Here is a 23,640-nt window from a genome sequence, read left to right as displayed (position 1 = left end):
GCACCCTGATCACATGACAACAACCAACCAATCATATAGAGCGGCGCGAGAACACCCCCATTGAATGTGTCCAATCAGGGCCTGAGGATTGAACTGCTCTGTCACATGCAGTTCCAGTGAGTTGGAGGACTCAGCTGTGACCGGATGACTTGTTGCTGTCGCTAGCGCCGCGGCCGAGAAGCGAGCAGCCCCTGCAATCTCTTGTTTTCAGCCAAATGCTAGAGGTATGAATTTCTAATGACAAAATCTTTGACGCTAACTGATTTGGTTGCTGTATTTGAATGCGGTTTAGTGCCTCGCACGGGCCTTGTGATTTTCTTTTTACGTGCGGTTTGCAGTGTGTGATCGCTTAACATTTTGCGACTGAAATTAAATGCAATATCTGATTCAAATTGTTGCTTCATATGGCGTTCGGTCAAATTGAGGAAATTCGACACTACGAACGGGATTCAAATCGCCTTTTCTCTTGTGTGCTGCTTTTGTCCCTTTGTATGGCCGCGTGCCTCAGGGAATGTGGTTGGAGAATAAATCTTTGGCTGCATTGTTTTTCCTGCTGGTTGTCCATCCAGCTAAACATAGTTTTCTGTGGTGAAATGAATTCAGCAGACGCTACGAAGGAAGAACATATAAATTCTTTCATGGCTTGACTGGGCGGATTCTGAGAGGTTGTTTACCCTGGCTGTGGAGCCCGAACTAGGGGTCAAAGTTTCAGAATAAGGGGCCGGCCATTTAAGATTGAGATGAGGAGAAATTGCTTCATTGTAAGGGTTGTGTATCTTTGGAGTTTTCTAACGCAGAGGGCTGTGGTGGTTCAGTCGTTGAGTACATTCCTAACTGAGATGGATATGTACATTACGGAAATCAAGGTATATGGGGCAAGGTCGGTAACTTTCAGTTGAGGTAGAGGATCAGCCATGATCTTATTGAATGGCGGAGCATGATCGAGGGCCGCATGGCCAAATCCTGCTCCTATTTCTTATGATCTAATGTAGCGATTTAGGCCGGCGGTGTTGAGAACTGTGGCTCGTCTGCCTTAGTTCATTAAATAAGCATCGCAGTAGGAAGCAGCATCAACTGGAAGATGGCTGCGCGGAAGACGTGCATTTTCTTCAATGGGTTGCAAGATAAAATATTTTCGACGGTTAAAATTGCTTTGACGATTTCAAGAGCGTTAAATAACGTAGTATTCTCCTTTGGCTTAGGCCTCTCGTAATGTCATAATGGGGTGAAGTGCTTGTTATACTTTCTGCTTGAAACTTTGTTTGATTGCAGCTTTGAATCTCGGCAGAGGAACCGAAAGGCAGCAGTTCAAATTAAGTAAAAAGCGATCATTTAGGACGACGTCCTCGGTGCCGTAGTCGGCAGGATTCGAACCTGCGCGGGGAAACCCCAATGGATTTCTAGTCCATCGCCTTAACCACTCGGCCACGACTACCCTGACAGTGGTTTGGACCCACGCAGCTTCTCATTTGCTTCGAAATCGGTGCCTCTGCTGTGAACACTCTGGCACATAATCACATGGGTTCATGTGGAATAATTCCAATTGCAAACATTTTCGTGTCTGTCTCTGTGGCGCAATGGGCCAGCGCGTTCGGCTGTTAACTACAAAGGTTGGTGGCTCGAGCCCACCCAGAGACGTGAGTAACTTTTAGTTTTTGCAAACTCATCTATTGTTTAAAAATGGAGTCTTTGATTCCGTGAAATGAACAGTGGTGAGCATACTGCTGCTGCCTTCCTGTTTCCAATGGGAACAATCGCTTCATCGATCAGTCTTCTGCCAGGCAGCATGGATATTCTACATCCCTTATACCAATACTCCAAGTGCAGCGTTCTTGCATTAAAATCCAGCAGGAAAATCGGCCACAGTGGATAATCCATTCTGAAAACCCTTTTCTACACTTTCCTCAGGTTTACACATACATGGATTAGAATGGAAAGCTTGCAACTATTACAATTGCCAGAGAACTGCAGCTTCCTTGCATCGCCCTGCACCCTGATCACATGACAACAACCAACCAATCACATAGAGCGGCGCGAGAACACCCCCATTGAATGTGTCCAATCAGGGCCTGAGGATTGAACTGCTCTGTCACATGCAGTTCCAGTAAGTTGGAGGACTCAGCTGTGACCGGATGACTTGTTGCTGTCGCTAGCGCCGCGGCCGAGAAGCGAGCAGCCCCTGCAATCTCTTGTTTTCAGCCAAATGCTAGAGGTATGAATTTCTAATGACAAAATCTTTGACGCTAACTGATTTGGTTGCTGTATTTGAATGCGGTTTAGTGCCTCGCACGGGCCTTGTGATTTTCTTTTTGCGTGCGGTTTGCAGTGTGTGATCGCTTAACATTTTGCGACTGAAATTAAATGCAATATCTGATTCAAATTGTTGCTTCATATGGCGTTCGGTCAAATTGAGGAAATTCGACACTACGAACGGGATTCAAATCGCCTTTTCTCTTGTGTGCTGCTTTTGTCCCTTTGTATGGCCGCGTGCCTCAGGGAATGTGGTTGGAGAATAAATCTTTGGCTGCATTGTTTTTCCTGCTGGTTGTCCATCCAGCTAAACATAGTTTTCTGTGGTGAAATGAATTCAGCAGACGCTACGAAGGAAGAACATATAAATTCTTTCATGGCTTGACTGGGCGGATTCTGAGAGGTTGTTTACCCTGGCTGTGGAGCCCGAACTAGGGGTCAAAGTTTCAGAATAAGGGGCCGGCCATTTAAGATTGAGATGAGGAGAAATTGCTTCCTTGTAAGGGTTGTGTATCTTTGGAGTTTTCTAACGCAGAGGGCTGTGGTGGTTCAGTTTCTAACTGAGATGGATATGGACATTACGGAAATCAAGGTATATGGGGCAAGGTCGGTAACTTTCAGTTGAGGTAGAGGATCAGCCATGATCTTATTGAATGGCGGAGCATGATCGAGGGCCGCATGGCCAAATCCTGCTCCTATTTCTTATGATCTAATGTAGCGATTTAGGCCGGCGGTGTTGAGAACTGTGGCTCGTCTGCCTTAGTTCATTAAATAAGCATCGCAGTAGGAAGCAGCATCAACTGGAAGATGGCTGCGCGGAAGACGTGCATTTTCTTCAATGGGTTGCAAAATAAAATATTTTCGACGGTTAAAATTGCTTTGACGGTTCCAAGAGCGTTAAATAACGTAGTATTCTCCTTTGGCTTAGGCCTCTCGTAATGTCATAATGGGGTGAAGTGCTTGTTATACTTTCTGCTTGAAACTTTGTTTGATTGCAGCTTTGAATCTCGGCAGAGGAACCGAAAGGCAGCAGTTCAAATTAAGTAAAAAGCAATCATTTGGGACGACGTCCTCGGTGCCGTTGTCGGCAGGATTCGAACCTGCGCGCGGAAACCCCAATGGATTTCTAGTCCATCGCCTTAACCACTCGGCCACGACTACCCTGACAGTGGTTTGGACCCACGCAGCTTCTCATTTGCTTCGAAATCGGTGCCTCTGCTGTGAACACTCTGGCACATAATCACATGGGTTCATGTGGAATAATTCCAATTGCAAACATTTTCGTGTCTGTCTCTGTGGCGCAATGGGCCAGCGCGTTCGGCTGTTAACTGAAAGGTTGGTGGTTCGAGCCCACCCAGAGACGTGAGTAACATTTAATTTTTGCAAACTCATCTATTGTTTAAAAATGGAGTCTTTGATTCCGTGAAATGAACAGTGGTGAGCATACTGCTGCTGCCTTCCTGTTTCCAATGGGAACAATCGCTTCATCGATCAGTCTTCTGCCAGGCAGCATGGATATTCTACATCCCTTATACCAATACTCCAAGTGCAGCGTTCTTGCATTAAAATCCAGCAGGAAAATCGGCCACAGTGGATAATCCATTCTGAAAACCCTTTTCTACACTTTCCTCAGGTTTACACATACATGGATTAGAATGGAAAGCTTGCAACTATTACAATTGCCAGAGAACTGCAGCTTCCTTGCATCGCCCTGCACCCTGATCACATGACAACAACCAACCAATCACATAGAGCGGCGCGAGAACACCCCCATTGAATGTGTCCAATCAGGGCCTGAGGATTGAACTGCTCTGTCACATGCAGTTCCAGTAAGTTGGAGGACTCAGCTGTGACCGGATGACTTGTTGCTGTCGCTAGCGCCGCGGCCGAGAAGCGAGCAGCCCCTGCAATCTCTTGTTTTCAGCCAAATGCTAGAGGTATGAATTTCTAATGACAAAATCTTTGACGCTAACTGATTTGGTTGCTGTATTTGAATGCGGTTTAGTGCCTCGCACGGGCCTTGTGATTTTCTTTTTGCGTGCGGTTTGCAGTGTGTGATCGCTTAACATTTTGCGACTGAAATTAAATGCAATATCTGATTCAAATTGTTGCTTCATATGGCGTTCGGTCAAATTGAGGAAATTCGACACTACGAACGGGATTCAAATCGCCTTTTCTCTTGTGTGCTGCTTTTGTCCCTTTGTATGGCCGCGTGCCTCAGAGAATGTGGTTGGAGAATAAATCTTTGGCTGCATTGTTTTTCCTGCTGGTTGTCCATCCAGCTAAACATAGTTTTCTGTGGTGAAATGAATTCAGCAGACGCTACGAAGGAAGAACATATAAATTCTTTCATGGCTTGACTGGGCGGATTCTGAGAGGTTGTTTACCCTGGCTGTGGAGCCCGAACTAGGGGTCAAAGTTTCAGAATAAGGGGCCGGCCATTTAAGATTGAGATGAGGAGAAATTGCTTCATTGTAAGGGTTGTGTATCTTTGGAGTTTTCTAACGCAGAGGGCTGTGGTGGTTCAGTCATTGAGTACATTCCTAACTGAGATGGATATTTACATTACGGAAATCAAGGTATATGGGGCAAGGTCGGTAACTTTCAGTTGAGGTAGAGGATCAGCCATGATCTTATTGAATGGCGGAGCATGATCGAGGGCCGCATGGCCAAATCCTGCTCCTATTTCTTATGATCTAATGTAGCGATTTAGGCCGGCGGTGTTGAGAACTGTGGCTCGTCTGCCTTAGATCATTAAATAAGCATCGCAGTAGGAAGCAGCATCAACTGGAAGATGGCTGCGCGGAAGATGTGCATTTTCTTCAATGGGTTGCAAGATAAAATATTTTCGACGGTTAAAATTGCTTTGACAGTTTCAAGAGCGTTAAATAACGTAGTATTCTCCTTTGGCTTAGGCCTCTCGTAATGTCATAATGGGGTGAAGTGCTTGTTATACTTTCTGCTTGAAACTTTGTTTGATTGCAGCTTTGAATCTCGGCAGAGGAACCGAAAGGCAGCAGTTCAAATTAAGTAAAAAGCGATCATTTGGGACGACGTCCTCGGTGCCGTAGTCGGCAGGATTCGAACCTGCGCGGGGAAACCCCAATGGATTTCTAGTCCATCGCCTTAACCACTCGGCCACGACTACCCTGACAGTGGTTTGGACCCACGCAGCTTCTCATTTGCTTCGAAATCGGTGCCTCTGCTGTGAACACTCTGGCACATAATCACATGGGTTCATGTGGAATAATTCCAATTGCAAACATTTTCGTGTCTGTCTCTGTGGCGCAATGGGCCAGCGCGTTCAGCTGTTAACTGAAAGGTTGGTGGCTCGAGCCCACCCAGAAACGTGAGTAACTTTTAGTTTTTGCAAACTCATCTATTGTTTAAAAATGGAGTCTTTGATTCCGTGAAATGAACAGTGGTGAGCATACTGCTGCTGCCTTCCTGTTTCCAATGGGAACAATCGCTTCATCGATCAGTCTTCTGCCAGGCAGCATGGATATTCTACATCCCTTATACCAATACTCCAAGTGCAGCGTTCTTGCATTAAAATCCAGCAGGAAAATCGGCCACAGTGGATAATCCATTCTGAAAACCCTTTTCTACACTTTCCTCAGGTTTACACATACATGGATTAGAATGGAAAGCTTGCAACTATTACAATTGCCAGAGAACTGCAGCTTCCTTGCATCGCCCTGCACCCTGATCACATGACAACAACCAACCAATCACATAGAGCGGCGCGAGAACACCCCCATTGAATGTGTCCAATCAGGGCCTGAGGATTGAACTGCTCTGTCACATGCAGTTCCAGTAAGTTGGAGGACTCAGCTGTGACCGGATGACTTGTTGCTGTCGCTAGCGCCGCGGCCGAGAAGCAAGCAGCCCCTGCAATCTCTTGTTTTCAGCCAAATGCTAGAGGTATGAATTTCTACTGACAAAATCTTTGACGCTAACTGATTTGGTTGCTGTATTTGAATGCGGTTTAGTGCCTCGCACGGGCCTTGTGATTTTCTTTTTGCGTGCGGTTTGCAGTGTGTGATCGCTTAACATTTTGCGACTGAAATTAAATGCAATATCTGATTCAAATTGTTGCTTCATATGGCGTTCGGTCAAATTGAGGAAATTCGACACTACGAACGGGATTCAAATCGCCTTTTCTCTTGTGTGCTGCTTTTGTCCCTTTGTATGGCCGCGTGCCTCAGGGAATGTGGTTGGAGAATAAATCTTTGGCTGCATTGTTTTTCCTGCTGGTTGTCCTTCCAGCTAAACATAGTTTTCTGTGGTGAAATGAATTCAGCAGACGCTACGAAGGAAGAACATATAAATTCTTTCATGGCTTGACTGGGCGGATTCTGAGAGGTTGTTTACCCTGGCTGTGGAGCCCGAACTAGGGGTCAAAGTTTCAGAATAAGGGGCCGGCCATTTAAGATTGAGATGAGGAGAAATTGCTTCATTGTAAGGGTTGTGTATCTTTGGAGTTTTCTAACGCAGAGGGCTGTGGTGGTTCAGTTTCTAACTGAGATGGATATGGACATTACGGAAATCAAGGTATATGGGGCAAGGTCGGTAACTTTCAGTTGAGGTAGAGGATCAGCCATGATCTTATTGAATGGCGGAGCATGATCGAGGGCCGCATGGCCAAATCCTGCTCCTATTTCTTATGATCTAATGTAGCGATTTAGGCCGGCGGTGTTGAGAACTGTGGCTCATCTGCCTTAGTTCATTAAATAAGCATCGCAGTAGGAAGCAGCATCAACTGGAAGATGGCTGCGCGGAAGACGTGCATTTTCTTCAATGGGTTGCAAAATAAAATATTTTCGACGGTTAAAATTGCTTTGACGGTTCCAAGAGCGTTAAATAACGTAGTATTCTCCTTTGGCTTAGGCCTCTCGTAATGTCATAATGGGGTGAAGTGCTTGTTATACTTTCTGCACGGTGGCATAGTGGTTAGCACTGTTGCCTCACAGCGCCAGGGACCCGGGTTCGAATCCGGCCTCAGGTGACTGTCTGTGTGGAGTTTGCACATTCTCCCTGTGTTTGCGTGGGTTTCCTCCGGGTGCTCCGGTTTCCTCCCACAGTCCAAAGATGTGCGGGTTAGGATGATTGGCTATGATAAATTGACCCTTAGTGTTAGGGGGATTAAATACGTGGGGTTACGGGGTAGGGTGGGATATGTGTTGGTGTAGGGGTTACGGGGATCGGGTGGGATGTGTGTCGGTGCAGGCTCGGTGGGCCGAAATGGCCTCTATCTGCACTGTGGGGTTTCTGTGATTTCTGTGATTGCAGCTTTGAATCTCGGCAGAGGAACCGAAAGGCAGCAGTTCAAATTAAGTAAAAAGCGATCATTTGGGACGACGTCCTCGGTGCCGTTGTCGGCAGGATTCGAACCTGCGCGGGGAAACCCCAATGGATTTCTAGTCCATCGCCTTAACCACTCGGCCACGACTACCCTGACAGTGGTTTGGACCCACGCAGCTTCTCATTTGCTTCGAAATCGGTGCCTCTGCTGTGAACACTCTGGCACATAATCACATGTGTTCATGTGGAATAATTACAATTGCAAACATTTTCGTCTCTGTCTCTGTGGCGCAATGGGCCAGCGCGTTCGGCTGTTAACTGAAAGGTTGGTGGTTCGAGCCCACCCAAAGACGTGAGTAACTTTTAATTTTTGCAAACTCATCTATTGTTTAAAAATGGAGTCTTTGATTCCGTGAAATGAACAGTGGTGAGCATACTGCTGCTGCCTTCCTGTTTCCAATGGGAACAATCGCTTCATCGATCAGTCTTCTGCCAGGCAGCATGGATATTCTACATCCCTTATACCAATACTCCAAGTGCAGCGTTCTTGCATTAAAATCCAGCAGGAAAATCGGCCACAGTGGATAATCCATTCTGAAAACCCTTTTCTACACTTTCCTCAGGTTTGCACATACATGGATTAGAATGGAAAGCTTGCAACTATTACAATTGCCAGAGAACTGCAGCTTCCTTGCATCGCTCTGCACCCTGATCACATGACAACAACCAACCAATCACATAGAGCGGCGCGAGAACACCCCCATTGAATGTGTCCAATCAGGGCCTGAGGATTGAACTGCTCTGTCACATGCAGTTCCAGTACGTTGGAGGACTCAGCTGTGACCGGATGACTTGTTGCTGTCGCTAGCGCCGCGGCCGAGAAGCGAGCAGCCCCTGCAATCTCTTGTTTTCAGCCAAATGTTAGAGGTATGAATTTCTAATACCAAAATCTTTGACGCTAACTGATTTGGTTGCTGTATTTGAATGCGGTTTAGTGCCTCGCACGGGCGTTGTGATTTTCTTTTTGCGTACGGTTTGCAGTGTGTGATCGCTTAACATTTTGCGACTGAAATTAAATGCAATATCTGATTCAAATTGTTGCTTCATATGGCGTTCGGTCAAATTGAGGAAATTCGACACTACCAACGGGATTCAAATCGCCTTTTCTCTTGTGTGCTGCTTTTGTCCCTTTGTATGGCCGCGTGCCTCAGGGAATGTGGTTGGAGAATAAATCTTTGGCTGCATTGTTTTTCCTGCTGCATGTCCATCCAGTTAAACATTGTTTTCTGTGGTGAAATGAAATCAGCAGATTGTACGAAGGAAGAACATATAAATTCTTTCAGGGCTTGACTGGGCGGATAATGAGAGCCTTTTTGCCCTGGCTCTGGAGCCCAGAGCTAGCATTCAATGTTTCAGAATAAGGGGCCGGCCATTTTGGATAGAGATAATGAGAAATTTCTTCATTCTAAGGGTTGTGTATATTTGGAATTCTCTACTGCAGAGGGCAGTGGCTGTTTAATCATTGAGTACATTCCTAACTGAGATGGATTTGGACATTACGGGTATCAAGGTATATGGGGCTAGGTCTGGAAGCTTCAGTTGAGGCAGAGGATCAGCCGTGATCTTAATGAATGGTGGAGCAGGCTCGAGGGCCGAATGGCCAAATTCTGCTCCTATTTCTTATGTTCTCTGTGGTGTATTTGCCTTTAAGTGCCCCTGTGTACTGTAATGCCGGTAGTGGCCACTCGGGCTATATAAGCCTGTATAGTGTCTTGTATCTGTTAGTTCACCTCCAGTGTTTGTCCAGTAAACACCTGTAAACCAACTCTTGCATTCCGTGTCTCCATTAACACACAGATACAACAGTGGTGACGAATTGGAAACGGACTTACCTGCAATTCGGCAGCACCTCAAGGAGATCGATTCCTCAGACGAAGGAAGAAGAATAAAAGGAAAAAAAAGAAAAAACTGTGGTATCACCAGCGAGCCGGGCTGGTGGCAGGTACTGCAATAATCCTTCCTGCGTGGCGGGCTGCGGCTCGATCGGCTGGCTCTACAGCGGGGCCAAGCAGTCAAGGCGCAGGCAAACAGAGACGAAGGGTGGAGCACTCGGGAGAAGGCCAGCTCTGCAAAGCAGGTCGGCGTTCGGACCATGCAGAGGGAGGGGAAAGTCCCAGAGAGTCCGGCGGGAACAAGTCTCCGACTATAAAAAATATTTGTATAAATAAAAACCGCGGAGAACAGCGTTGTCAGCAGCAACTGCGGCGGGAAAGCGTGGGAGGTGCCATTTTTCTTTTCTCAGCAAGGAAGAAAGGAAAGCGCGGGAGGCGCCATATTTTTTCAGGATGCCTAAGACTGGCAAGATTATTATTTTCGATAGTGATGTAGAGGATTGGACCACATATGTGGAAAGAGTGGAGATATATTGCACAGCAAACGAAATAGAGGATGATAAAAAGGCATCGATACTCCTAAATCTAATGGGCACAAAGGAATATGGGCTGTTACAAAACTTAATCACTCCAGCCAAACCGATGGACAAGAATTTTAAGGAAATTGTTGATACCCTGTAGGAACACTTAAACCCAACACTGCTGCTGATAGCGGAATGGTTCAAATTCTTCAGGAGGAATCAGCACAAGAATGAAAGTAATGCTGATTACCTCACCGAATTAAGGAAGCTATCAAAGCACTGCCAATTCGGAGCAGGACTGGCAGATTCTCTTCTAGACAAATTCGTCTGCGGTCTCCGAAGTGAAGGAACACAGAAAAGGCTACTTTCTGAGAAAGATTTAACACTGGACAAGGCTTTCAGTATGGCTGTATCATACGAAGCAGCAGCGAGATGAGCTGCAGAGATACAGCAAAAGCCACAGGATTTCGGCACCCATGAAATGACACAGGGTTTCGAGAGATGTTATCGGTGCGGCAGATCCACCCATGACCAGAGGGACTGCTGGTTCAAGGACAGAGCATGCATGCAATGTGGAAAGATGGGACACATTGCACGTGTATGCCGATCTGGAAACAAAAAATCCACTGACAAAAAAAAAATCAATGAAGAAAAGTACAAAAAGGTACAAATGATGATGGACAGTAGCTCCGAAGACCAGAAGAGCGATAGCGACTCCGAAAACAAGAGACTAAGCTGTCTCAAATTAAATAATGCAATTACCAAAGAAGATTACCAGACCATTTGGGTTACCCTCACGATAGCTGGGTCCCCAGTTTAAATGGAGCTAGATACAGGATCAGCTCTGACCGTCATAAGTCGACAGGATTACGAGCGACTGTTTTCGCATATACCCTTGAAAGACACATCCATTATCTTAAAAACATATATGGGGCAGAAAGTATACCCCAGAGGGAAAATAAGGGTGCCTGTTGTATACAACGGCAAGGAAATACAGAAGTTGCATTTATACGTTCTGCAAAATGGTGGTCCACCGCTGTTGGGACGTGAGTGGATCAGAAAGATACGTTTAGACTGGCACTCCATTCAGGCACTGACGGTGACCAGTAAGAAAAAAAATGATGATGACATCATACCTGAACGATTGAAAGACAACTTGGCCAACGCCAAAGAAGTGTTCCAACAGGAACTAGGAACCTTGAAAGGCGTCACCGCCTCAATAAAGGTGGAAGATGCGGCAATTCCCAAGTTTTTTAAAGCAAGGCCGGTGCCATACGCAATTCGGCCAGCAGTCGAGGCAGAGCTGGAGAATTTGGAAAGGACAGGCGTGTTATCCAAGATAGATTAGAGCGAGTGGGCAACACCCATCATCCCGGTCATGAAGAAAACTTTGAATAATGATAAATCTGAAGAACAAAGAAAAATTCGCATCTGTGGGGACTTCAAGGTGACTGTAAACCCGATCCTTCACACGGGAAAGTAACCTCTACCGAGGATAGAAGATATTTTCACCTCACTATCCGGAGGGAAACGTTTCACAAAAATTGACTTGGCACAGGCATATCTGCAGATGGAGGTTGAGGAGGCCTCAAAAAGTATCTCACAATAAACACACACAAAGGCCTGGAGCACTACAATCGACTGGTTTTCGGAGTAGCATCAGCTTCAGCTATCTGGCAAAGAGCTATGGAACAAGTCCTGCAAGGGAATCCTGGGACCCAATGCTACCTAGACGACATTCTTCTAACAGGAGAAAACGACAACGAGAACCTTGCCAATTTGGAGCACGTGCTCACTCGGCTGAGAGAACGGGGCCTACGAGCAAACCGCCCGAAGTGCGAATTTTTCCAGAAACAAATATATTGTGGCCACATAATTAACGAAGAAGGGTTGCATAAGTCACCTGAAAAAATTGAAGCGGTCATAAAAGCCCCAGCTCCTGAAAATGTCTCACAATTAAGGTCGTTCCTGGGATTGATAAATTACTATCATAAATTATTACCGAACTTGTCAACTGTTCTGCACCCTCTTAATGAACTGCTACAAACGGGAGTAATTTGGGAATGGAACGAGGACTGTAAACGTGCCTTCCTAAATGTAAAGGATTGATCACGTCCAAGGAAGTTCTGGCTCATTAAAACCCATCACTGCTAATCAGACTGGCGTGCGATGCATCCCCTTACGGCGTAGGAGTGGTATTATCGCATAGATTCCCTGATGGCTCAGAGCGGCCGATAGCTTTTGCATCACGCTCATTGAACTCAGCTGAGCGTAACTATGCCCAGATCGACAGGGAAGCACTCAGCCTGGTATGGGGAGTGAAGAAATTCAACCATTACCTACAAGGACAAAAAGTTACCTTTTTGACTGACCATCAACCCCTCGTCTCCATATTCAACCCTAAAAAGGGCGTTCCCATTTTGACGGCACAAAGGCAACAGAGGTGGTCCCTTTTCCTAGGGGTACACCGATATGACATAGAATACAAAGGATCAAAACAGCATTGAAATGCAGATGGTTTCTCGCATCTACCGTTGCCAATGGTAGAAGAAGCACCTACAGTGGACCCAGTGGAAATGTTCCACTCTACCATAGTAGATTGTCTACCAGTAACAAATTCTGCCATTGAAAAGGAAACGAGAAATGAACCGACTCTCTCACGAGTCTACGATTTAACGGTAAAGGGATGGCCAGCACATGGCGAACGACTGTTGCCAGCATTCTCACAAACAAGGGAACAGCTGTCAGTGTGCCGAGGAACCTTGATGTGTGGATCCAGAGTGGTGATTCCACCCAAACTCCAGGATAAAGTGCTAAAGGAGCTTCACGAGGGGCATCTGTGTGGAGTGAAAATGAAGAACCTAGCCAGAGCGTTTGTGTGGTGGCCAGGTTTCGATGGAGACAATGACCAAGGGCTGTCTAGGATGCCAGCAGGTCCAAAACGCCCCACCACAAGCCCCTCTACATCCATGGGCGTGGTCCTCAACTCCATGGCAAAGGGTACACATCGACTTTGCTGGTCCATTTATGGACTCAATGTTCTTAATCGCGGTTGACGCACACTCCAAGTGGCTGGAGGTAATAAAGATGTCCTCCCCCACCACGGAAAAAACCATCACAGTATTAAGAACCATATTTGCCAGGAATGGGCTGCCTGAACAGACCTGTTCTGATAATGGACCACAATTTGTGTCCGAAGAATTCAGAAAGTTCTTAAAAAGCAATGGGGTTAAGCACTATACATCCGCCCCATACCATCCCGCCACCAATGGATTGGCTGAAAGGTTTGTCCAGACCTTCAAGAAGGCCATAAAGGCTATGGGTAATGAAGGCATTAATCTACAGCATAAGGTAGATAACTTCTTGTTTTCCGACAGGAATGCAACACGTATGGTTACAAGCCAAACTCCCGCCATGATGTTTTTCAATAGTAGACTAAGATGCCGGCTGGATTTGATCAAGCCAAACATCAGAAGGGACGTAGAGAACCGGCAATTTCAAGGCATGAATGAAAGGCCAACTAGAACCTTCCAGATAGGTCAACACGTTTTGGCCCGGGACTACCGTACCGAGAAATGGCAGCCTGGAAATATTTGCACACGACTAGGATCACTGATGTATACCGTGGACATTGGAGAAAGCATAATAAGGCGCCATGCTGACCAGATCATGGAGTCATCCGAAAAGGGACAACCTACACCACAACTCTATACACCTAATGATGAAGCAGAGATAGCCATTGTATCTACCTCCGATCCGGTGATACTGGAACCAGATGAACACGACACTGGCATTCAAGCCGAATCGACCTTGCCAAAAGAACCTACTACACCACCGAAAACTACTACACCACCGAGGCGTTATCCGGACTGAGTCAGGAAGCCTCCAGAGAGACTGACTTATAATTGATTAACTGCAGCAAATGTTTAGATTATTGTTCTTGTACACATGTTAATAACAATTACTTAAAATGTTATGTACTGGTTGTCTGAAATGGGAGGAATTGTGGTGTATGTGCCTTTAAGAGCCCCTGTGTAATGTAATGCCGGTAGTGGCCACTCGGGCTATATAAGCCTGTATAGTGTCTTGTATCTGTTAGTTCACCTCCAGACTTTGTCCAGTAAACACCTGTTAAACCAACTCCTGCATTCCATGTCTCCATTAACACACGGATACAACATTCTCATGTACCGATCTTGGCCGGCAGGGCTGAGAACTGTGGCTCGTCTGGCTTAGTTCATTAAATAAGCATCGCAGCAGGAAGCAGCATCAACTGGAAGATGGCTGCACAGACGACGTGCATTTTCTTCAATGGGTTGCAAAATCAATATTTCCAATGGTTAAAATTGCTTTCACGGTTTCAAGAGCATTAAATAATGTAGTATTTCTCCAGTGGCCTAGGCCTCTCGTGATGCTGTGATGTAATAATGGGGTGAAGAGCTTGTTTTATTTTCTGCTTGAATCGCCAAGGGTGTCTAGTACTCATACTTCCACAATCCTAAACACAGTTTTCATAATCATTCTTCTCACGCCCTACCACTTGTTTGTTGGTGGTTAGCAACAGTCTTTCTTTCCCTCCTTCCTTCGTTATTTGTTAGATTATGGCTTGTGCTAAGTTTCGGTTCTTTTGCACTGGCAATATCCACAAATTAATAACAAAAGGATCATTAATACGGCGCCTTGCACAACTACTAATACGTATGATATGATCCTTATCCAGGGGTGTATATCAACATTTAGCCGCCAGTTCCAGATCTTATTGTACCAAGGAGTCTCTGCTAACGTTTTACTAATGTCTTTTTGTTGTTTCTTTACGTCTTCTTCTATTTAATGATAATACTTTAAAATTTCCTTCGTTTCCTGCTCTAATTTCTTCCAAGCTTTTTCTTCCTCTAACTTAGGAATTGCCTTGGGCTCTGATATGACATAAGTTTCAACCTCTTTATTAAGTCCCATATTATCAAGCGACCAGGTTTTCCCTTGCTGTGGTCTTGGTGGTTGTATATATTGGTGCCCTATCTGTGTAGATATCTTTGGATAGAAACAAAAGTTTGGTTGGGGAATGCGACAAGTCAGATCTTGATATTCATATTTCTGTTCAGTTGTGGTGACACAAAATGGCCCATTGTTCCTCGTTGCTACCGTTGTCTGGTGTATCCCTCGTGGGTGTAGCTCAAGGGTGCAATTGGTGGTTTTCGTAAATCCGCACTCGGCTGTGTCTCCTTCGGCGGGGGTGTGTGTACGCACCCATGTCCTTCCATTATGGTGGCACCCGTCCATTAACACCCCCTTAAGGTTCCATTCTTCTGGTTATTATCTTCATCCCTTTTCCAAATTGCCTTGGTAGGGACATCATGATATTTAACCAAACTCTCCCTTTGAATCTCTCCTATGTTAATCACGTCGCATAGGGGCTGTCCCTCTTCTGGGAGTTGTGGGATGGCTAGTACAAAGCCAATCACCTTAGTCCATTGGGTCAGACAATTGCCTACCCTGTATACTTGTCCCATTTTACGCCCTTTGCATAGGCTTTTATTTGTGTCAATCCAAGTTTCCAGATCCTCATTAGTAATCCAGTCAGGGATTTGTCCATTATTTATTTGCTTCATGTTATGCTGAGCATTCGACCATAGCCATGAGCCATACTTTGCACATATCAATTCCTTATGGGTTTTGCGTGATGTATTGCTGATCTGATCAATAAATCTATTAATTGTTTTTTCATAGTAGGCTACTATCCCTTCCACCCGAACAATTTTGTTGTCGTTTGTTTTCCTTCCAGTGCCTTTGCTGGCTATTTCCGGTGGCTTGTTTTCGTAACTTGTCTATTTTTGCTTCTGGTTCCTCTACTCCTTCGTTTACTCCTTCTAAGTCAAAACTATTAACTGTTGCTAACCTGGCCGCATACCCTGCTCCAGCCATTTCAAATATTCCCCGTTTCTTACGTCTTTGTAAGATATATTTTCCCTGTGGACCCCCTGATTGTTTTACGCACAGGGAGTTCCATAATTCTTTTGTATGCTTGTTACACATCACGGGCATCTCAAAAGTACACATATTAATGGCAAGCTAAATAACTCTGTGTGTTACACTAAAATACACCTCATCTTGTGTTTTTCTTATGATGGAACCCCCTCATGCTACTTTTTCCATTGACGGGCAAGGTAGTGGGGTTGTGGATGATGGTGGGATGTTTTTCACACAGAAAGTGCCATTTAAACATGTGCCCCATTGTCCGGTGCTCATCTTAACCAAACACTCCGGTGGTAGCCTGTAGCCTCCGTCACCATATCTGGTCCTCCTACCACTCTGATTTTATGTACAGATTTCGTTACTTCATACTGTAAATCCTGCTGGACAGCGCCTCTCTCCGTCTTTATTCCCAACAGACTCAGCGCTTATAATTAGCCATAAAATCCCGATGAGCGCGCAAATGATGTTCCACTTCATCTTTCTACGAGTTTATCGTTCCTGTAATGATAGACAAAGGGGCCAGTCATCATAAGCTGGTTAGAATTATTCTATTCTTAATTGCTTTGTCAGTTCGGGATGATGTACATCTTGTTCATTTATTGGTCTGTGGCTCTGTTTCCAGATATACTTGAAGATGCAAACCACGGTGTATAATATTAACATCACGCACAGCCCTATCATTGATATATGAAGTTAATCCCCTTCCATTCTTTATACATTCTAGCATATTCCTCACTCTCCTCAAAAGGCACCATCTCTGGCTTAATCATTGTCCTTGTTATATACCTGTAACTGAGTCCAGTGCTTCCAGTAGGTCACTTGCAGTCAGAATCAGGGGAATTTATAATGGGGAACAAAGAAATGGAGACAAATTAAAAACATATTTTGGTTCTGTCTTAACAAAGAAGGACAAAAATAACATCCCAGAGATGTCGGGAACATAGGGTCTGATGAAAGGGAGGAACTGAAAGAAATCAGTATTTGTAGGGAAATGGCGTAAGGGAAATTGACGGGATTGAATGCCGATAAAAGGGCCTGATAATCTACTTCCTAGGGTACTTACGGAAGTGGCCCTAGAAATAGTCGATGCATTGCTGATCATCTTCCAACATTCGATAGATTCTGGAACAGAACACATGGATTGGAGGGTAGCTAATTTTACAATTATTCAATTATTCAAAAAAGTGGTAGGGAGAAAACGGGGAATTACAGACTGGTAAGCCTGACATCGGTAGTGGGGAAAATGCTAGAGTCCATTATAAAAGATGTAATAGAAGAGCGCTTGGAAAACAGTGACAGGATCGGACAAGGTCAACATGGATTTACAAAAGGAAAATCGAGCTTGACTAATCTATTGGAATTTTTTGAGGATGCAACTGGTAAAACAGATAAGCGAGAACCAGTGGATGTTGTGTATTTGGACATTCAGAAGGCTTTGGATAAGGTCCCGCATAAGAGATTAGCGTGTAAAGATAAGGCACATGGGATTGGGGGCAAGGTATTGACTTGGATAGAGAACTGGTTGGCAGACAGAAAGCAAAGAGTTGGAATAAACGGTTCTTTTTCTGAGTGGCAGGCAGTGGCTAGTGGGATACTGCAGGGATCGGTCCTTGGACCCCAGCTATTCACAATATATATTAATGATCTATACAAGGGCACTAGATGTAATATCTCAAACTTTGCAGATGACACAAAGCTGGTTGGGCGTGTGTGCTGTGAGGAGAATGCAGAGAAACTCCAGGATGATTTGGACAGGGTCGGTGATTGGGCAGAATCATGGCAGATGCAATATAACGTGGATAAATGTGAGGTTATCCACTTTGGGTTGCAAAAACAGGAAGGCAGATTATTATCTGAATGGCAATAGATTGGGAGAAGGGGAAGTGCAACGAGACCTAGGTGTCCTTGTGCACTAATCGCTGAAGGTAAGCATGCAGGTGCAGCAGGTGGTTAAGGAGGCAAATGGTATGTTGGCCTGTGTAGCGAGAGGTTTTGAGAAGAGTAACAAGGATGTCTTGCTGCACTTGTACATGGCCTTGGTGAGACCACATCTTGAGTATTGTGTGCAGTTTTGGTCGCCTTATCTGAGGAAGGATGTTCTTGCCATGGAAGGAGTTCAGCGAAGATTCACCAGACTGGTCCCTCGGATGGCAGGAATGACGTATGAGGAGAGATTTGGTCGATTGGGCTTATACTCGCTGGAGTTTAGAAGAATGGGAGGCGATCTCATTGAAAGTTATAAAATTCGAACAGGACTAGACAAACTAGATGCTGGAAGGATGTTCCCGATGGTCAGGGAGTTCAGAACCAGGGGTCACAGTCTAACGGTAAGGAGTAAGCCATTTATCACAGAAATGAGGAGGAATTTCTTCACCCAGAGAGTGATGAACCTGTGGAATTCTCTACCACAGAAGGCAGTAGAGGCCAATTCATTAAATATATTCAAGAAGGAGTTAGATATATTTCTTAAGGCTAAAGGGATCAAGGGTTATGGGGAGAAAGCAGGGATTTGGATGATCAGCCATGATCGCATTGAATGGTGGAGCAGGCTCGAGGGGCCGAATGGCCTACTCCTGCTTCTATCTTCTATGTTTCTATGTTTCTAAGTTTCCACCTTCCTTTACCTGTTCCAGACTCGTATATACAAGCGCATGTGTCACTGTTCATCAATACCTCGTAGGGTCCTGACCATCTAGGTGCTAACCCTGGTTTGTCAGGGATTAGTTTTGTCATTACCTTGCTACCTATTACTGGAACCTCCTTCTGGTCGTCCCGTGCATGCTGTTCTAGATCTCATATAAACTGTTGGTCTCTGGCCTCATTTCTGAGAGCGTGTAATTGCATACACAATTTTTAATTAAATCTCCTAGTTCTATCCTTCAGGGGCCCTGCATCCTCACACCCGGCAGTGTCTCCTTCCGGCAGTGTCATTGTTCGTCCGGTCATTAGTTCAAAAGATGTCAGCCCCGTAGTTCTATTCGGGGTTGCCCTAAGCCTCACCAGTATACGCGGGAGTAACTCCGCCCATCCCTTTCCTGTGTTTTCTATTGCTTTATCTAAGTATAATTTGAAAGTTCGATTCATCCTTTCCACCATCCTTGAACTCTAAGGGTGGTATGGTGTGTGGAACCGTTGTCTGATACCTAATAATGCGCATGTTCCCTTTATAACCTTCCCTGTAAAGTGTTTTCCCTGGTCTGAATCAATCTGCAGCGGGACCCCCCATCGTGGTACTACCTGCTCTGTCATTATTCGTGCTACTGTTGTTTCTGTACAATCTCCAGTGGCGAATGATTGAACCCATCTACTAAATTGATCTATTATTACCAAGCAGTATATTTTTCCCTTTTATTTTGGGAGAGGTCCAGTAAAGTCCATCTGCAACTTCTCCCATGGGCCTCCTGGTCTTGGCTGATGTGCACACTTTACATTGACAGGTTACCCTATGTTATGCTGTGCACATATGCGGCAGTGTCTAAAGAATCTGCCCACAGCTTGTTTCATCGCTGGAGGTTGTTTAACATATTGGATATATCTGTGTGTTGTCTAGCATGGTACATTTTCATCCATTCTTGTTGTATACAGCTTGGTGTACATATTTGCTGCTCTTTCCTCCATATTCCCCCCGCCCTTTCTCTTGCACCCCTTCGTTCCCACAGCTGCTTCTCCTCCTAGGAGACTTCCTTGTGTAATTATGTCTATATCCTCTGGTAATGCAATAATAGCGGCTATGCCTATTTGCATTTCTGGTTCTGTTTCACTCTTGTTTACCGCTGCAATCTGTTGCTGTACCACATTTCTGGCTGCAGGATCGGCGGCTCTGTTTCCCTTCTCTGTGGGGGAATTCTCCCGCTGGTGGTATTTTACCTTCACTACCGCCGTTTCCGTGGTTAGCCCCGAGGTGGCTACCAATCTCTTTACTAAGCCCTCATGCAGTAAGTGTTTGCCCCCCAGGCGATGTACCCCATCTACTCCAGGCAGCCATATAAGCATGTACTATGCCATTAACATAGCGACTATTGGTATAGATATTCACCCGTTTTCCTGCTGCTAATTTTAATGCCTCTGTCAATGCCGTTAACTCGGCACCTTGTGCTGAACTATCCCCTGGTAGTCTTCCTTCCCTCTGGATGGTGCCGTTTCCCATCACCACAGCCCAACCTGTTTGTGGTGTTCCGTTAACATATTTAGGAGACCCATCCACATATAGCTGTAAGTCCGTTTCCGTCAAAGGTAATTCCTTGATGCTGTCTGCATATTCTAGTTCCTCTTCACAGGTGCAACAGTGTTCCTCTCCTTCCATTCCTATCATAGATGTGGGGTTCTGGCTCATGTCTAACTATCTGTATAGATTTATCTTTGGCTAACAGGACAGCCTCCCAAGCAGCCTTCCTGCCGTTTGAGGTGTTGCAGCAATAAGTTTACAAGATAACTTCCATATAACAAAAGAAAGAAGATAATCCATTGTGACTCTTCTTAGAGCCTAAGGGGTTAATTTATCAGATCATAATTTTCCTTCTGTCACTGGGGCAATACCAGCTAAAAATTAAGAAACTTAAATTTAATAATGTCCAATATCTTTAAAGTTCATACTAAAGTTGTTGCTTGGTGAACTTAAACAGCTGTCTGTGGAAAGGGTTAACTCCTTTGCAGATTTTTAAGAAGCTGGAGCGAAACATTTTCAGCTGCACGCAATTGCGTCACTTCACATATATTAAAGAAAACTTTCCTGATCGAAATAGACAGTTGTGTTTTCACACTTTAACTAAACACGAACACTTGGGCTTCATTGGTCAGATTCCCTTTCTCAGCTGCCCGCTTGACTGCCCTGGCTGCCCATGCATTGCCCTGTTGGTGTTGGTCAGTAATCTTCTTGTGTGTTTTAATTTATTATACTTTGTATCCTAGGTAGATTACTCCATCCTTCCCTACCTGTATCTTTCCAGAGTTTACCTTTAGTCCCACATTCTGTAGGTTTTCCAGTACCGTAGTCAATTAAGTATTGTAGCGGGACATGACAATATCGGATGTTCTTGCAAACTGGAGTTATCTTATTCAATTCGGACTACACCAATTTATACCAATTAGAATTTCACCCTGGCCACAATGAAAGTCTGGTATTAATAGTTTAATTATCCTCATAACTCCAATTTGAACCAGATCAATTTTATTTTACCAATCAGTATCACTTGGAAAAGAAAGAAAGAAACCATTTTTAACAAAGAAGCAATCACGTATGCATTGTAAATATTCAAATTCATTTTCTTCCAGGCACATTGACAACTGTAACTTCAAGGCTGAAGCTTATCTTTTGTAAAACAGTGAACAGATAAAACAAAACCAGATCGCACATTCTTGCAGAAAACAGTAAATTACGTCATATTTCTTATTGTCCTTTCTTCAGATGTCTTTCCAAAATACTGTAAAAAAACATTGAATATAACTGGAGAAAAATTAGTTTTTCACATTTAAGCAAATCAAACTGCTTTAGAAGTTTTCACCATAGCAACCGCAACTCCAAGGTTAAATCTTCGACTGAAATTTAATCTTTTGTTAATCAAACTTTTTTTGTTCTTCTCAGTGTTTTACACACCAGCTTAACTTAAATTGTAGTAGTTTTTTTCAATTCTGGGGGCACAACCTTATTCACGCAGTCTTAAAACTTCCAAAATCCAAGACAAGACAAAAGTTTTAAACGTTTTTAATAGAGAAGTGGGTGGAGCTAAAACACTCATAACAGAATCTTTCATTTAAAGACAGACTTTCAGACAATGAAATACAGGAGCTTCTAAAAAATTCAGTCAGGAAAAATGTCACACTTTAACACACACTTGCATACAAACTGAAATTCCAGCATTTGTTAAGGTTCATTTCACTCAGCAATCTTGGGTTTTATTTGTCTCGGCACAGACGTTAATAACTTCCATGTCGGTAAAAATTTAAGTCGCTCTTTTTTTTCCCCCTTTTTAAATCAGAGACTCAGCAGCTTTGCCTGGCTTTCCAAATCCGTGTTTTTTCCCCTTCCTTTGCAGAGTTTTCAGATTCGTTAGCCTGCAAATTATATCTTTTTACTTCTTTATCTCTTCCTTCTGTTTCAATTCCTTACGTTGTTTCTGGTAACAAACTAAGATTCCCCATTCACCCTTTTCCCTCTTTATCTTTGGTTTGTCCTCTCCACCAAGCCCTTTGGCTCTATGCACTGTCTTCGGGATCCCACCCTTTTTTTTCATAGTTTCGATAAGTTTTTGATCTTTGTCCGCTAAATAGTGAGTGATGGAGTCAGGATCTCCCCAAGGGGATAGTCCCTCCTCCTCTATCTCTGCATCCTTTTGAGGCATTCTATATAACTTCTGACCTACTTCTCAATGGTCCTTATGTCACTCTATCATTCACCCACACACAATTATTTTGCGCACTCACTCATCACGGGATCACGATTCTGTTGTGTGTTTAGTTCCCTACATCTACATGATCCTGGCCATCACGTGGGACTATGTCCTCTTAATTCGGGCTCAGGCTAGATGTTTGGGATAGGCAGTCATCCTTGTCCATGTCGATCACCCCATGACTCCCAAGGATTCAATATTCATAGGACTTTACCGGACATTTAGCCACCTATCCGACCTAAAGGATTTTGCCCCCTCCGCGGCTTAGAGGATTTTGCTGCCTCCCCGGCTTAGTGGATTTTGCACCTTCCCAGCTTATCAGACTGCACCCCTTTCTCGAGTCTGTCTACCTATGTGCTTTTAATCGCAGACCTACCGATTCTCACAGGACGTTGTGAGCTTTCGAATTTATGGGTGGTAATTTAAATGTACTCATCCTTTCTAGCTCAACTTTCGTGTGGGATCGGCCAGTGTCTACAATCCTGCCGACTATGCCGATTGATGTAAGCTACAAGTGGACCAAGTGATATACAAGGTCGAAGCTTAGCTATGGTATAACTGACATAAACACAAGAATCAGCCACACAACTTTCTAATCACGTTATTCGCACCAACATAAGATGCAAATGATGCAAACTTGGAGCAGCCTTGGCCTTCCCCTTTCTCTCAATGCATTCCTGCAGCGCCGCCTCTCCAGCACCAGATGGTGGTCTTAGGCCTTTACACAACAAGGAATACCTTCACACAAGCCGGAACACCGTTGCACAACACGGAGAACCTTTACACAACAGGAAACACATTACTCAATATCGGACATCTTTACAAAGCAGACAACATCTCTAAACAACAGGGAAAACCTTTACACAACAGAGAACATCTTTACGCAACAGTGAACAACTTTATATAACGGGGAACATCTTTACACAACAGGGAATTTCTTTACACAGCAGAAAGCACCTTCATGCAAGTCTATCTCCTCATCTCAGTCTCCGTTTCCCTGTCTGTCTACAAACCCTCTCTGTTTCTCTCGAAGTCTCGGATTTCCCTCAGTCTCTGTCTCTCCCTTGTGTTATTCGGTCTGTCTCTCTCTCTCTCTCTCTCTTGTTTATTCAGTGTATTTCTCTGTCCCTCCCTTTGTGTGGCCAGAAAGACACTTGCTAGTTTGCTGTGTGTCACTCTGTGTCTGTCCCATTGTCGGTGGAGTAATACTGACTGTCCTTGTGACATTATGCAGCCATGTGAGCCTGCCAACACGGGTGCTGCGGGGTCCCGGTCACTGGGCTGTTTGAAGGCCATGCTGCAGCTTTGAACACA

The 23,640-nt window shown here is 44.6% G+C and overlaps 5 non-coding genes across 5 annotated transcripts; 2 read left to right on the top strand and 3 right to left on the bottom strand.

Moving 5' to 3' along the window:
• Positions 1-1,353: 1,353 nt before the first annotated feature.
• On the bottom strand, positions 1,354-1,435 carry trnas-aga (transfer RNA serine (anticodon AGA)). Its single transcript has one exon. It is a non-coding gene; the product is annotated as a tRNA-Ser (tRNA).
• Positions 1,436-3,539: 2,104 nt separating this feature from the next.
• On the top strand, positions 3,540-3,613 carry trnan-guu (transfer RNA asparagine (anticodon GUU)). Its single transcript has one exon. It is a non-coding gene; the product is annotated as a tRNA-Asn (tRNA).
• A 1,703-nt stretch (positions 3,614-5,316) lies between these two features.
• trnas-aga (transfer RNA serine (anticodon AGA)) lies at positions 5,317-5,398 on the bottom strand. Its single transcript has one exon. It is a non-coding gene; the product is annotated as a tRNA-Ser (tRNA).
• Positions 5,399-7,623: 2,225 nt separating this feature from the next.
• trnas-aga (transfer RNA serine (anticodon AGA)) lies at positions 7,624-7,705 on the bottom strand. Its single transcript has one exon. It is a non-coding gene; the product is annotated as a tRNA-Ser (tRNA).
• A 128-nt stretch (positions 7,706-7,833) lies between these two features.
• trnan-guu (transfer RNA asparagine (anticodon GUU)) lies at positions 7,834-7,907 on the top strand. Its single transcript has one exon. It is a non-coding gene; the product is annotated as a tRNA-Asn (tRNA).
• Positions 7,908-23,640: the final 15,733 nt, after the last annotated feature.

Source organism: Somniosus microcephalus, unplaced genomic scaffold (assembly GCF_052327205.1).
Source record: "Somniosus microcephalus isolate GS21.2 unplaced genomic scaffold, FLI_Smic_1.0 unresolved_chr9, whole genome shotgun sequence".
Taxonomy (NCBI): domain Eukaryota; kingdom Metazoa; phylum Chordata; class Chondrichthyes; order Squaliformes; family Somniosidae; genus Somniosus; species Somniosus microcephalus.
Note: the sequence above shows the minus strand (reverse complement) of the source record. Positions and strands in the feature narration are given on the sequence as shown.